At 37.5% G+C, this 16,049-nt stretch overlaps 1 long non-coding RNA gene across 5 annotated transcripts in view; it reads left to right on the top strand.

Annotated features, from left to right (window-relative positions):
* Positions 1-4,986: 4,986 nt before the first annotated feature.
* Positions 4,987-16,049, top strand: part of LOC125781294 (uncharacterized) — a 488,206-nt gene continuing 477,143 nt past the window's right edge. For 2 of the 5 annotated variants that reach the window (XR_007424516.1, XR_007424512.1), the window contains exon 1: positions 5,277-5,352. This is a non-coding gene — a long non-coding RNA (uncharacterized LOC125781294). Of the gene's footprint in view, positions 5,017-5,276; positions 5,353-5,391; positions 5,449-16,049 lie in introns of those variants that run through there. The other 3 variants (XR_007424514.1, XR_007424515.1, XR_007424513.1) reach the window with 3 other exon arrangements.

Here is a 16,049-nt window from a genome sequence, read left to right as displayed (position 1 = left end):
CATGCACTGTATGTTTGTGGTTGCTAGCTGTTCTTTCTCATTCCTCATATACTGTATATCCAAATATCCAGATAATTGTGTATCTCAAAAATTAGAATATCACTTTGTGCTTCCCTCTGCTGACAACTTTTAATCTAGATGCGGATTTCATTTTCCAGCAGGACTTGGCACACTGCCCACACTCAGACACTGATTTTTTTTTTTATTGGCTGTAAGCCATAATCATCCACAATAAAATAAATAAACACTTAAAATAGATCACTCTGTATGTACTACATCTATATAATATATGAATCTCACACTTTTAACTGAATTACTGTAATAAAGTAACTTTTTAATTGATATTCAATTTTATGACATGCACTAGTATTATATATAACATTACCCAATGTTCTCGCCAATTTAGCTGCGCCAATTAACCCACCTGCTCACTACGACTTCCACTATCATTTGCAATGCTCCTGACACCAGGAGGGCATGGACACCAGTGGACACCAAGCACATGCCTCCTCCAATACATGTGAAGTCAGTCCCCACTTCCCCACTACACAGCCAATCCACTCAGAGGAACTCTTTGACACTTCAGCCAACAGACAATGAGAGTGATGAGAGAAGAGAGCACCATCAACCCATCCAATTGTGCTCTCTCTGACTCTGGTCAAAGCAATTTCCTTCTAATGAATGCATTCAGCTACTTTAGGTTGAACCCAGTGCTGATAAGGATCTGCAAATGCACACACACAGATTTTCTAATCAACGGAGAGCAGTATCACCAAAAGAATAGGACTCAATTAAATAAGAGTATCTGTCTCTTAGCCTATTGGCATCATGCCTAAAGGTAGGTGTGGACTAGATGGGTGCATAAGTCCCTCCAGCCTTCAGCTGTGGATCTTGGTTCTATCCTGACCACACCAATGCTCTCGGCAAAGAGTCACGTGACCATTTATTTCCTATAGGAGGACGCTATTTGTAGCCACGATTTGGCAGCAAGCAACACAGCAATAAATGAAGTTTACATTTCCTTAACTTTATGCAAAATGATTATGATGAAAAAATGACGCAGAAATCACAGAATTAAGAAAAATGCGGAATTCAGTGATAAACACTAACACTAAATATAAATGTTTAGAAAATCTATTAAAAAAATAATAAAAAAAGCAAGGACCAGCACTGTATCCTGGTCCTGGGGTTTCTAACCTTCATAGCTGAAGAACAGAGTAGTAAACAGACTTCAAATGCGCATCATATCAAACAGAATAATTAAATAGACTATTTTTTATTGTCTGACAGCAATATTAAAAACCTAAAAATGTGCCAAAAATCTAAAATCTGAAAAATAAATGAGGAACAAAATGGAATTTGCAAAAAATATAAATTAAACAGATTTTATAGGGCCCTAATTCTGTACACTGAAGAGCAGAGAAAATAAACAAAAGTGGGCAAATTAGTGTTTTTAGTTGTAAACAGACAGCACCATTTAAGGTGAAGTGCACTATTGTTTTATTTACATTTATTTTCATTCAATTTTTAATGAAAAAACACGATGCAAACAAAATCTCTTTTTATAGAAAAATAAACTAAATACTGAGATTCCCTCTGGTAGGTTCTATATGCCAAAATGTACAATCTCCATTATCCCATTTTGAAAACTGCATTAAAATAGTAATTTGATTAACCTTCCAGCCCAAGAGCAAATATGATCTGTCTCTGGTTGAGAGATCAAATCCATCAAATTTAAAATGCCTTTGATTTTGGAACAAACTTTAAACGAGGTCCGTCCCAATACTTTTCTCTACAAAGTGTATTTTAATTTTCTCTCATCCCTTCAAAAATAAAGTTAGTCTCTAATTTTGAAACGGTTTTAAATGGAAAGAGAAATTTGTAATGGCCAGCGAACAGAATATTCAGCTATCATAAACACTGCTTACTAAAATTACCTGCTTATTAGGGCCTTCATTTGTTTTTCCAGGTTTTTATGTAGCTTTCGCTCTGTTTTTCTAACAGGAGAGACCACCTTGCACTGGAGAAAAGTAAGACAAATGGCCGGGCGAGTATAAAAATCACAGGGCTGCTGGAGACCACAACCTGTGCCGTGAAAATCAGAATTTCCAAATGAGAAAACAATTAGCTCATATCCATAATTCATAGCTCTGACCACAGTCTTGAGCAGCCGGGGCCCTGGAGGTGAGTGACGTGTGCACCATATGCTACTGCTTGTTTCTGGGCAGCCGTGCCAGGAAAGCTCCTGGCCTCTCAGGTCCGCGGAGGCCGAAGTGTGGGGAGGTAATTTGAGCACGCCATTATGACCCATAAAACATTCATCACCTCGGTGCTCTCTCTTTTTCTGTCTTTCTTTCTTGAGTGTTTCTCTAACACTCAACCAGCACATTACTCACCGACTGCCTCTACACCTAGCAGCCCCCGAACACTCCTGAGGCTTAGTCTGCGTCCGTCTCAGTGCTGCACACGCGTCCCCTCGGCACTTAGCTCACGGTTTCATAACTAATATCTCCCAGATAAATTTCCTTCCTTTTGTAGGCTCAGGAGTAGTCTCCGTACTTCCTGCACTGAAGCCACACCTAATCTGAGTAATTGGATTCATTAGGAAGCATGTGGAAACATTTAGATCACTTTCGGCTTGACCCGTGGGGACCGTGCTTTCTGAAACGCTGATACAAAGACAAGGGAGAAGGACGGTGTAGAACATTTAAAAGAATATTGCAGTGAAAGAATAGACACGATTATATTAAACGATTATATACAACTTTGAAACGTCTGACAAACTTCCTTTCTTTTAATGTAACCTTGGTAACCATGTTATGCGGATTCGCGCCTCACAAGCTACTACTTCATATGACAATCTTCAGCTGCTGCTGTATCCTCTGTAATTAGGTTTAGAACATGAACGCAGACCGCAAAGTCTGTCATTGGCATGACTAAAAAAGTTCAGTAAGGAGACTCTGGCTGCTGATGGCACAACGCATGTGAAGGTGAAGACCCTCACATGCCTCCTCCGATACATGTGAAGTCAGGCCACCGCCTCTTTTCCAACTGCTGCTGATGCAGCATTGCCAATTGTGCTCTTCCTGGGCTCCAGAAACTGATGGCAAGCTGCATGACCGGGATTTAAATCAATCTCCTGATCATTGTGGTAGTGCTTTTAGACCGCAGGACCACTTGGCGCCCAAAAACATTTTTTAATGCCTGCTCATTCCAAGCAAGCCAAGTTGGGACTAAAACATGATGTGAACAGACTAGCCTGAAAGAATTCGACACAAAGATTCTACAACACAAACAGCCACAAACCAAGATTATGGAAAAGTCTACTGTAGCTACATCCCAAAATGTAGGTTGCATTTCTTGGTCCTTTGTAACTGTTAAATATCGAAATGGCAAAAAACAAAGCCCCTGAAGCTGAAATAATACTAAAATTAGAGCTGGGCGATATGGCCAAAAAAAAAAAAAAAAACTTATAATAAAATCAGATTTTCAATTTAAATCGATTTTTTTCCCTACTAAAATCTCCTAAAAGTCGCTAGAAATTGCTAAATAATGCCATTGCCTAATTTGCATATTACATATTTTTGAAGCATTAAAGGATTAACATTGTGAGAGAGAAAAAGTGAGTAAAAAACACTCTAAATATGTTAGAAATTATACAAATGAACTCCAACAAAGGGGGGGAGGGAGAGAGGGGCGGGGCTAAGTTCAGGGGAGCGTCGGTGGTGAAAATTAAAACTCAGAGAAAATTGATTTCATAAAAGCACATCGTCCTTAACTGTAAATTCGAATTAATCGATAAAATCGATTAATCACCCAGCTCTAACTAAAATATTTGTTTTTATTATTAAAATGAATTAATGTGAATATTTGTGTGCTGCAATTGTAATAGTTAAGACCTTTTAGTGACGACACGGCAAAGCCTACATTAGAATTAGAAGTTAGATTGCCCAAACTGTGTGATCTTAATGAGACAATCTTAATGAGAATAATTATAGCCACAATTGCAGCTTAGACTTTGAAATGCAGCTACATGCATCACGCTGAAAACCACAGTGATTGTGTTTTGCAAAATCACCAGCTAGCTTTTGGGAGCAGCTGTGGTTGTGGAAAACAGACCAGGTACCAAACCGTGAGTAGAGTTGTGTAGTGTGGGCACCATGCAGTGGAAAAGCACTGTTTGACAGCCTCCTCTCGTCTGCTTTAAAGTACTACACAGAACCATTTGCATAGTTTTATTTGACAGGGTAACTGCTCTCCTAGACGTAAGTGTAAATGTAAAGAGTGTATTGTGGGCTATAACTCTGTAGTCAGTTCTGCTGGCACTTACGATGGTCTCACCAGTCTATAAGATTCAGATGCTGCTTTAATCTGTACCACCCTGTGTGTGTACTACATAACCCACAGTACCTTCAGTCAGTTTAGCAAAGGAAAAGCAATTAAAAAAAATCTAAAATAAGATGCTGTTTTTTATATTATTATAGCAAATGGACATCATTTTATTGCAGAGAAAATACTTTTTGTGATATTACAAACAAGTGGGTGGAGATGCAAAGACTATTTCAAAAACTATAGTTAAAAAAATTAAAAAACTCAGCTACTGCACAGCAAGGGGTTTGTTCAGTCTAGTGGGTGTGTGGCTAAAACCGAAAACAGTAGATGGATTAAATAGATGCAAGTTTATGAATGAGTGAGTTTTTATGCTTTGAGGCACTGTAGGGGCACCTATAAGGACAGCACATTGCATTTAATCTACTGGTTTATAATAAATGCCCTCAAAAAGTTGAAAAAAAAAAAAACATTGAACATTAAACTGCATGTCTATTAAATGCAATTGAACTAAAAGGTGAAAGTAAATGATTCTCTATTGAATGTAACCAAACATCCAACTCTAACCCAAACTCTAATCTTAATATTTTAGCACTGGGTTTAGGATTAGATTTAAATTTTAGTTAGGGTTAGGTTTAGATGTAGGATTAGAATGTAGGGTTGATTAAGGGTTAAGGTTAGGGTTAGGTATAGGGTTAGATTTTAGGGTTGATTAATGGTTAAGATTAGGGTTAGGTATAGGGTTAGATTTTAGGGTTGATTAAGGGTTAAGGTTGGGGTTAGGTGTAGGGTTAGATTTTAGGGTTGGTTAATGGTTAAGATTAGGGTTAGGTATAGGGTTAGATTTTAGGGTTGATTAAGGGTTATGGTTGGGGTTAGGTGTAGGGTTAGATTTTAGGGTTGGTTAATGGTTAAGATTAGGGTTAGGTATAGGGTTAGATTTTAGGGTTGGTTAATGGTTAAGATTAGGGTTAGGTATAGGGTTAGATTTTAGGGTTGATTAAGGGTTAAGGTTAGGGTTAGGTATAGGGTTAGATTTTAGGGTTGGTTAATGGTTAAGATTAGGGTTAGGTATAGGGTTAGATTTTAGGGTTGATTAAGGGTTAAGGTTAGGGTTAGGTGTAGGGTTAGATTTTAGGGTTGATTAAGGGTTAAGGTTAGGGTTAGGTGTAGGGTTATGTTCTATTTTGAATCATTTACATTCAACATATGTTTAAGCTGCATTTAATAGAAATTCAGTTGAATGTTAGTTGAGCATCAAGAAGGCCGTCAAATGGACCATCCAAGTAAAGTGTTACCGAAATGTCAGTATAGAATAAAACCACAATGTTCATGTTACTCAAACATATACCTGTAGTATATATCCATATCGCTCACCTCTGCTGTAGTGGTCACTCAGTCACTTTTTTTTCTCCCACAAGAAGGGCAGTCAATAGGGCTCTTTGTCTTGTTTATGCCATTTTAGAGAAGTATCTAGCAATTTTTTCCCCCCCATAACAGCATGAGCGGGGGCATCTGTCCCTCCTGCCACACTCTTTAGCTCAGCCAATGCTACTACCACAATATGTGAGGTAATTACTGGAACTTGTGATCCATTCCTCAAGTACAGTTCAACACACTTGCAGAATTGGCACACTGCAGCATCGTGTTCTGGCTGCTCATGGCTTAGCAACTTCCTATGACCATTTTTTTTAGTTGTTTTATTTGACACTAAGAGTGGGAGATATTACATATCACCACAACTTTTCACGGTAATTTTGCAATAACGATAATCTTGGTGATATGACAAAACATAGCTAAAATTAATATTAAGAATGAACTGCTGCAACAACTACTGCATATATGTAGTATCAGAGGTGGAAAGTAACTAATTATATTTACTCACATTCCTGTAATTGAGTAGATTTTAGGAGTAATTTGTCATTTTTAAAGTAGTTTTTAAAATAGTTTTTATTTTTTTTGATAGAGTTTTTATTAGGAACATCAGCTTGAATGTAAAAAAAAAACATGGAAATAAAGCAGTTTAAGCATATCAATGGCATGTTAAAAAATAATAAATAACTGTAAAACTATAAAAATACGGTTTATAGTCACCTATATGACCATAACCTTTTAACTTTTTAACATTAAAGAAAAAAATGGATCAAAGAAACCTATGCCACTTTTTCTTGAAAATATTTTATGGGGTGGTCTGAACAAATATTGTCTGAAAGGTCCAAATTATTTAATACTTATTTAATTTATGACTGTTGTATTTTTTACATCAAATAATTTAAAGTAACTATGTAACTTTTACTCAAAGTACATTTTAAATTAAGTACTTACTTTTACTCGTGTAGAATTTTAGATGGGTACTTTTACTTGAGTAGAATTTTAGCAAAGTAAAGGTACTTTTACTTAATTACAATTTTTTCAGTACTTTTTCCACCTCTGTGCAGAATAACCAAACTGTTTTGTAAACGGTTTTATAAAAAATTATATATAATAATAATAATAATAATAATAATAATAGTTTAACAAAATAAAAAATGCCACAAAAATAAAGTAATGCCACAAAAATCTACCACAAAACAAAAATGTATCATATTTAGTGCATGTAAGCTGCAAACAATTAAAAGTAAATTGCAAAATAAATACAAAATAGACTGCTTTCAAGAATATTGTGATGTTTTTATCACGGCAGATTTTTTTGGTGATATGGCCCTATATCACCCCTGTGTTACTGTACAGCAACCTATCCTGATCACTCCACTATAAAGCTATCGCTCCTACTGTGAGAGTGCTTCGTTCAAGCCCTCTTCACCAACACCCTCTCATAAGCCTGTTTAAAATAGAGTTCGCATGCACGCAGGCCCCGGCTGAAATAATCATGTAAGTATTTCAAATGTCATCGGCCATGCTCCGCTATTAATGAAGTGCGCATGGCCGGACTTGATTGCTTTGCATTGGAAAATCCAATGCATTTTAAACAGACATTCTTATCCTGCATTTACATAAGGTAATTGCAGAACGCTGGAAATACAGGGTGGGCAGAGCTGGACCCCCTCCCTCCCCCCACCCTTAAAAAAAAATGCACACACACCTCTCTAACCACACACTCACTCCCCCCTTCATTCGCTAATACAATCAACCCCATTAAGTAAGCAATAAATATAAGGTCTAGTGTATCGAGCCTGACAGATAATGGAGCCCTTTCTGCACATCCATTTAGTGGTGAGGGCTGCGATGTGATTGGCTCGGCCGTGCTGCATTACCTGGGCGGCTGTTAAGAGGTCTGTGAATCCTGCTGGAGGTGAATTCAGGAGCTTCTTTCAGTAAGAGCTTTCAGCTCTCTAACAGCTGCAGGTTCAGGAGATTTTCCAGATTTATATTTACAATTATGATCTTTATAAGAAAATTGCATTTAGTAGTGATTAAACATATCAATTTAATCTGAAAAGCAGAAATTTTGCTACAAGATGTGGAATACACCATCATAACATGCTATTTCACGCTGCATACACTCAAGAAAACCACCAAGATTAACACAGTTCCAGTCTGTTGCAGTCCAGGTTACTTGCCATTTATCAAAACAATTATCCTGCTTCTCTCAGTCCAATTATGCTCCCCCTCTCAATGTCTGGCAAATAGGCAAAATGTTTGTGTTGTAGAGGCATGTTAAGAGGTCAACAATCTTTTACCAAGAGGTACACTTCCATTTGTGTCAAAGTTTGGGTCCAAACCTGGTTCTGATGGTTTGAGGTTTTGCTGAAGTCCTCTTTCTTCATTTCCGGTATTCAAACCACTTTGTGCAATCTTTCAATTTCACAGAAATTGCAGAGCATGATGCTACCACCACCATGCTTAACCTGTTAAAGCTATATGTGCAACATTTTGTTACAAATTGGGGCCGTTGAGAAGCATTAGTGAGATAAATAGTTAAATAGTTAATCACTTAAAATAAGTATTAATAGTACACTGTAAACCCATTCATACGTTGTTTGAACTCAAATTATTTAAATCTGTTTTACATAAAACTTTTTTGAGTTATTTGGACATTTGTGGGCACATATATACATTCAAACTGAGATCTTTGAGTTGAATCAACTTATAATAACTGAGTTTAGTCTGTTGTCATTAACAGCTTCTTTTCCATTGGCTACTGTCACAATTTATTTGCATACTGGGTGTGTCCAACAGTTTCTGACTAACACTCACCATCAGTGTGATCATAGTGATTCCCTCTTGGCTATCTTAGAAATAAATCAACTTCCCCTTTAGTTTTAATAACTTAATATTGTAATTAATGCTAACTCAAGTTTTCATTCCCCATTACTTAACACATTTGAGCAAACCGGCTGCCTTAAAAAAAAGTTAAGTAAACTCAACTTATCTGGTCTTACAGTATAACAAAAATAAAAAAGTTAAATCAACTTCCCCTTTAGTTGTAATAACTTGATGTTCTAAGTTATGCTAACTTAAATTTTCATTACCCATTACTTAACTTTTTTTAAGGCAACCGGTTTCCTCAGATTTTTTAAGTAAATTCAACTTATCCAGGCTTACAGTGTTTAATAATAGTATATAAATTACAATTATATAATAATAATATTATTTACCCTCTTTTCTCTCATTGTTTTATTTTTCATGGCCGACCAGCTCCATTTATACCTTATATCATCAAGCACAAGCCAGGCGAGCGGATACTTTTGGCAATATAGTGTATGTAATATTTGTGATCCTTTTTGTATAATCATATGGAGTTTGTTACAAATTCTGCACCATTTTCTTTTTTGAGAAAAATACGGTTTTTTTCACTTATTCTTCCTCAAACTGTGCGTACAGTCACTCCGCTCAGAACACTGACCTGAAAGGACCAGTTCACAGGACTGGCATGTCTGTGAACACCTCACTAGTTGACCTGAGGTGGCCTGGCTGTCTGTAGCTCAGTGGGAGAAGGAAGGCGCTGGTGTTGTGATTTCACTGGGAATTAAAGCACACGTCTGTCTGATCACACTCCGCTGCTTCAGAATGTTCCTGCACACTAATTAGCTTGTCCTGACCTACTAATTTACTCTTTCTGGTCCCTGAGTACCCTCCCTCCCTGTCCCACTCTGTCGCTCTCTCTCTCTCTCTCTCTCTCTCTCTATGTGTGTGTCGCTCTCTCCGTCGTGCTCTCTCCCTCTCTCACTCTGATACTCTGTTGCTGTCTCTCTGTCCCGCTCCCTTCTCTGTTCCTCTCTCTCTCTTGCCGTCTCTGTCGCTCATTCTCTCTCTGTGTCTCTCTTTGTCGCTCTTTCTGTCACTTTCCCTCTCTTTCGCTCTCCCTCAGTCTCTCCACCTCTTTTTCTTTCTACTTGTCATGCTCTCTCTCTGACACTTTGTCGCTCTCTCTCTCTGTTCCTTTCTCTCTCTCTCGCTGTATCTGTCACTCACTCTCTTTCTTTCTTTTTTATTAGTTGCTCTCTCTGTCACTCTCCATCTCTGTCGCTCTTCCTCAGTCTCTGTTGCGCTCTCGCTGTGTCGCTCTCTCTGACACTCTTTCTGTCGCTCTGTCTCTCAGTCCCTCTCCCTTCTCTGCCCCTCTCTCGCTGTCTCTCTTTCTCTGTCGCTGAGTCTCTTTGTCTCTCATTTTGTCACTCTTTCTTTCTTTCACTCTCTCTCTGGCTGTCTTTCTTTCTCTCTCGCCTACTCTCTCTATTTGTCTTTCTCCTTATTGCTCTCTGTCACCCTCTCTTTCTGTCGCTCTCCCTCTCTCTCGCTTAATGTCTGTCCCTCCCTCTCTCTCTCTCTCTTTCTCTCTCGCTTACTCTCTGTCCCCCTCATTCTCTCTCATTTTTATTTACTTTTTTAAAATTATGCATTAACAACAAACAACTAATCTAAAAACACTTTTTACTTGAAGTGTTTAATGTACTTGTTTTTTTCCCACCTAATCGTAACATGGGGGTCACACCCTGGTGTGAACCAAACCATGCATTTTGTGTACTGTTGCACTCCTAAAAGCAATACCATAGCAACCACCCGAGAAACCATACCATAGCAGACACCTCGCAAGACTTAGCAACATCATAACCACCACCTGTGTAACCACTTTGCAACACCATAGCCACCACCTAAGCTGTATTCTAAATCACTCTCTATTACAAAAAGAGTGCACTACAGTGTGTGCACTCTTTTTTGGATTTTTTGATTAAGTATATCTTGTAGAGTAACACAAAGTTCTATGTTAGGGCCTTTGAAACTGATCTTAGTTTGCAACACCCGAGCAACCGCGTCAAACATCATAGCAGCCACTTGTTATACCATAGTAAATACATGTATAGCAGTTATTGTTGTATTGTGTAGAATTTGTTGTTGTATATAATGCTAGTATTTTGTTGTTTCATTGTTCAGTTCTTTATTTTATCGCTTTACTTATGTCAGCCATTTCTCAGTTTTCTTGTAACCAACTTTTATGTTTAGCTAGCTAGCATAAATGGCTAACGTAGCTAAGTTGATAAAATAAACAACTGAATAGTCCAACAACAAAAACATCAGCACTACATACAAATGTAATACATACTAAAGGGTAAATATAAATAACATGGAAAATAATTAGCTGAAAAAAGGAAGCAGAGTAGAAGAATAGCATTTGGGAGGACCTGGACAAAAATAAACACACGTCATTCAGGAAGTGGATATACATTAGGGGTGGGTCATATGTCCTTAATAATATAACAATATTTCATGGTATTGTCGTGATAACGATACCCGATAACGAAATTGAATAATTTTTTTTTCAAGAATACACTACTGCAAAAAAATTGCATACAATATGATATGGCACGCCCTATCTGAGATATTAAAAAATACACAAATTTGATCAGATCAATAATGCAGAATGTCATGATACTAATAATGCACTCCATATATGTCCATATATCCAGAATTAAATGATAGTGGACAGATATAATCTGTCTTTAGTATATATATAATGGGAAATGAGAACAGTGTGAACTTTTTTTTTTTTTTTGCTAAAAACAGCAAAAAAGAAGTACCCTGATGTGATAATTAGGGGTGGGTGATATGGCAGGAGTACCATTGCTTTCAGTTTAAAAGAAAGAAGCTTAAGGACTGCAGCTTTAAAAAAAAAAAAAAAGCTTTAAGTGGCCAAAACTTCAGCACAGTACTGTACATAAATGAATAAACCGCTCTCTCTCTCTCTTGCAGTGGAGCTGGTCACAGTCAGTTTATTAGAATGTAGAGTCAATAACAGAGACTGGGAGAGTTAATGATATGTGTTTCAACAGCTAACCTCCTTATTAGTGCTACTAAGTGACGATCACGCTTATAAATAGCGCTGTGTGCGTCTTAATTAAAGCCTGAGAAATCATAGGGTTCCTAGGATGGTGTGCATGAACGAACACACACACACACACACACACACTTCTGAGTGATAAATGAGGGGTGTTTGCACTGGTATTATGACTGCCTTTCCCTAGAGTTTACTTTACACTCTTTGCCCACCCAGACACACACACACACACAGCTTGTTTGTGGGGTGATTTATAGGGGGGTACTCCAGCAGTGCTGTGCTGACTGAAGCTGCTGCAGAGTGGCTGTGAGAAATGTGTTTCAGAGCTCAGAATCAATCTTAAAGTGTCGCACTGGTACATGCAGCATTCCCTTAAAGACTCTAACCCCCCGCAAGCATTTCATCGATGTAGCACAAAAACCTGGCATCTAATTTTTGTAACTTTTTGAAATATTTATATATTTTTTGCTATGTAGCAACATTTAAAGAAGGTTTACCTTAATAGAAATTCCCCAAAATCTGAAACTTTACAGTTCATCTCATACACTGAATCTCAGATCTCCCCCCACTACACCATAGCGACCACCTGTGATACCATAGCAAGTAAGGTTGCATGTTGCAATGTTTTGATTCTTGACACAAGAAGTAGATACACAGCCCTGTCTCTGTGTCTGTGTGAGTGACAGGCTGCTGCTGCCTGAGAAGAGCGAAGGGGAGGGGGAGCGTAAACACGAGATAACAGCATGGCCATCACAATATATATAGTCGAAAAAAAAGACCATTTGCAATGTAATTTTTTTCAATATTGTGCAGCCCTAATACTTTGCTACAACATTGCAACCACTAAGCAACACAATGGTAACCACCTTAAATAGCCTATAATCATGTAGCAGCAGCCTAGCAACTGCCTGGAATAGCTCTTGTACTAGAGACATTAGCAGCACCATGGTTGGTCAGATAACCAGAAATCTATCGTGGCAAGAAAAACTCCCAGGAAAACCTACCAGATAACTTTTGGTTTTAGAATCAATAGACTCACCCAGGCATTCCACATAGCAACCATCTGACAAACTATAGAAGTCACCTAGCAAGACTTAGCAACATCATAACAACCATCTGTGTTACCATAGCAAATCAATACAGTAGTATCTAGGTAGAAACACCTTTGGAACCACCTAGCCACACTATTGCAACCACATTAAATAGCAAAGTATCTATGTAGCAACATCATAGCAACTGCCTGGAAGTGAAATAGCTCTTGTATCATCATCATTAGCAGCACCAAAATTGGTCAGATAACCAGAAAAAGCCACTGTGCCAAGAAAAGATCCTAGGAAAACCTACCAGACCACTTTTAATTTTTGAATAAATATATATTAAGCTTTGCAGGGATGGTTGCAGAAGCTCATTTATGCCATTTATTATCATATTTTGCCCCACCCAGGTATTCCCCTGCTTTCAGTTTCTAGCATGAAACTTTAGAGGACATAAGGACCCCTACCACCATAGGCATACAAAGGCTAAATGTTACAATACTAACAATTGTTGTTTAAAACACTGTCCTACCTACAAGCTCTTTTCCGCTGCCGACTCCTGATGCCGTTGCAAGGCCATGTCCAATTACAGGTGCCCAAGGGGAGACTGAAGAGAGGGACAAACAGATTATATATGAATATATATAATAATATATATAATAATAATATATATATATATATATATATATATATATATATATATATATATATATATATATATGCATTACACACACATGCTAATGCATAAAAAAAACTCATTATATATATATATATATATGTATTACACACAGAGTGATGTATTTTAAGCATTTATTTCTTTAATTGTTGATGATTATGGCTTACGGACAATGAAAAAACAAAAGTCAGTCTCTCAGGAAATTAGAATAGAAGACCAACTGGTACTTTTTGCAGTGCGGGCAGTGTGCCAAGTCCTGCTGGAAAATGAAAGATTTTCCGGGAAAACACTGCGCTGACTTTAGACTTGATGTAACACAGTGGATCAACACCAGCAGATGACATGTCTCAACAAACCATCACTGATCATCAGTGAATTTTACATTTGATTTGTAAATCAAGGGATCAGAGTCTGGAGGAGGAGTGGAGAGACACACAGTCCAAGCTGCTTGAGGTCTAGTGTGAAGTTTCCACCAATCATTGATGGTTTGGAGAGACATGTCATCTGCTGGTGTTGTTCCACTGAGTTATATCATCAAGTCCAATATCAGTGCCGTGTCTTAGAGCACTTAATACTTCCCTCTGCTGACAACTTTCATAGAGTTGTGGATTTCATTTTCCAGCAGGACTTGGCAGACTGCCAAAAGTACCAATCGGTCTAATATAATTGTGAAATTAGGGAGTAGAAGTCTTAGAAATCCGTAGAGTGTTTGCTTGCTTACTGTAATTAATGTCTGCAGTATGTATTACACCAGTCAATGTGTCACATACCACTAAAAACACGCACAATGCTATTGGTACATACACAACTTGGGCCTGCCCCTGACTAACTTACATTAAAGATATAGGCCACCCAAAAATTAAACATACACATTTCAGTTCCACCTTAAAATGCGCACATTTAGCCTGTAACAGACGTTGTGTTTTAAGAGTATACATTTCTTGCTTATGTTGTGCAAAAATAAAACACAGTCCACATAAAACCATATCAAATCATGTTCTGTTCCACCTTAAATGCTGAATACGTTCCGTCGAAGCGCTTAAAAAACACAGCTTCAGTCTGAGGCAGCAAATAAGTGCCACAGCAGCAAATAAGGTGTAATTCAGGTGTAAAACAGTCTAAAATCATCATGTGAAGGAAATTTACTGAAGGAAATAAAGTGTTTATAATAAAGTTAGTAGATAGCAGCTACTTACACACAGTGCCATGGCTTCTACAGGTGTTTCTTAATGAAGACGCAGACCACGTGACCAATAATATGAGCGAGGCAGGCAGATGAGACGTAACAGTGAATAGAACGTAATTTACATATAAATGTTTTGATCCCCTAAACTATTGTTTTTATTAGTGGTGTCAATCGATAAAAGAATAACATAAATCACAATAGAATTTTGTGATTAGTCACGATTAATCACACTTTTTCTTCCCTAAATGTGAATAAAATAATTCGTGAGATTTATTGAAATCAATTCCATAAAAAACATATTGTATTAATCACAACAATATTCTGTGACTAAATCATGGATAAAGTCATGATTCCATTTTTTTAAATGCTGGTACTTTTTGGGAAGGGGACAACAATAATTGTGTAGTGTGGATTATACCTGGCAGACTAAATCCTTTTTTATTTTTACCGTATTATAAACTATAATTTAGTAATGTGCTGAGTTACTGAGTTTAACTAAATGCTTTAGTGGAGATAATAAAAATCTTAAGGTCATAATTAGAGGGTTAAAAACTCTCAGTAAGGGGTGTTGTTGGTGGTGTTGATGTAGGTGAAGTAGGTTGGCAAAATACTACCTATTAAGATGGTATGAATTTGAAAAGTTGTAAAATCAATGTTTTGGTACAGTCCAAAATAAAGAAATAAATTGGCATGCTGGGCAACACCAAAATACCAAAAAGACCATGGAAGATAAGTGAAGCAGGTGACGTAAAATTCCTTCTTTCATAAAGAACTTCACAGCTTTTATTTTTTTTTTTTAATGGCGGCAACCCTATTGAGCATGCATTTTATTTGCAGAAGACAAAACAGAAAGCAGAAAGATCCAAAACCAAGCTGAAACTAAAGGCACAAAAATCCCGTAGTATACCAGGAATATGTCAAAGGAATTACCACCCACAGTGGACAGTCACCAGTGGATGGTGACCATTGCTGTCTGGTTAGTATTATCTGTGTGAACAGAAAAGTGACACATAAATTACATCCACATTCAATGCAGAAGGATCCACACTTACATCCAGTAAATCAGAGCAGCATTCTTTAGCTTTCTTGGAACATGGCAAAAGTCATGGGACACGGTAGTATCTCCTATCTCCATGACTATTAGCATGTTACTGAATTTACTGAATTTTTAGTTTGTTTAATTATTTAGGCTGTAAAAGAGTTTGAGGTGGCTTTTAGATTAACCAAATTGTCCCAATACACATGGACCTTTTTATAAGTATTATGGCTGTTTTGGATCCATGAAGCCACGTAAAAGGATAAGTAAGAATATTATATGACATGCTATTAAAAATTAGAGAGGTTTTTTTTTTTACAGAATACACGTAATTCCGCTTTTTTGCCACTAGGGTGTAATGAAGCTCACTTTTTAAATCTTCTCCCTTCTCCTCCAGAATCATAATCCATCCCGTCAGCTCCATTCCTTTCTCTTCAGATTATCCCTCTTTCAGAAATCCACCTACACCTCCCACTCCCTCCCTCCCTCCCTCCCCCCCTCCATTCCACCGC

This window comes from Astyanax mexicanus, chromosome 15 (assembly GCF_023375975.1).
Source record: "Astyanax mexicanus isolate ESR-SI-001 chromosome 15, AstMex3_surface, whole genome shotgun sequence".
Lineage (NCBI taxonomy): Eukaryota > Metazoa > Chordata > Actinopteri > Characiformes > Acestrorhamphidae > Astyanax > Astyanax mexicanus.
The sequence above is the reverse complement of the archived record's forward strand: the minus strand, read 5'-3'. Positions and strand labels throughout refer to the sequence as shown.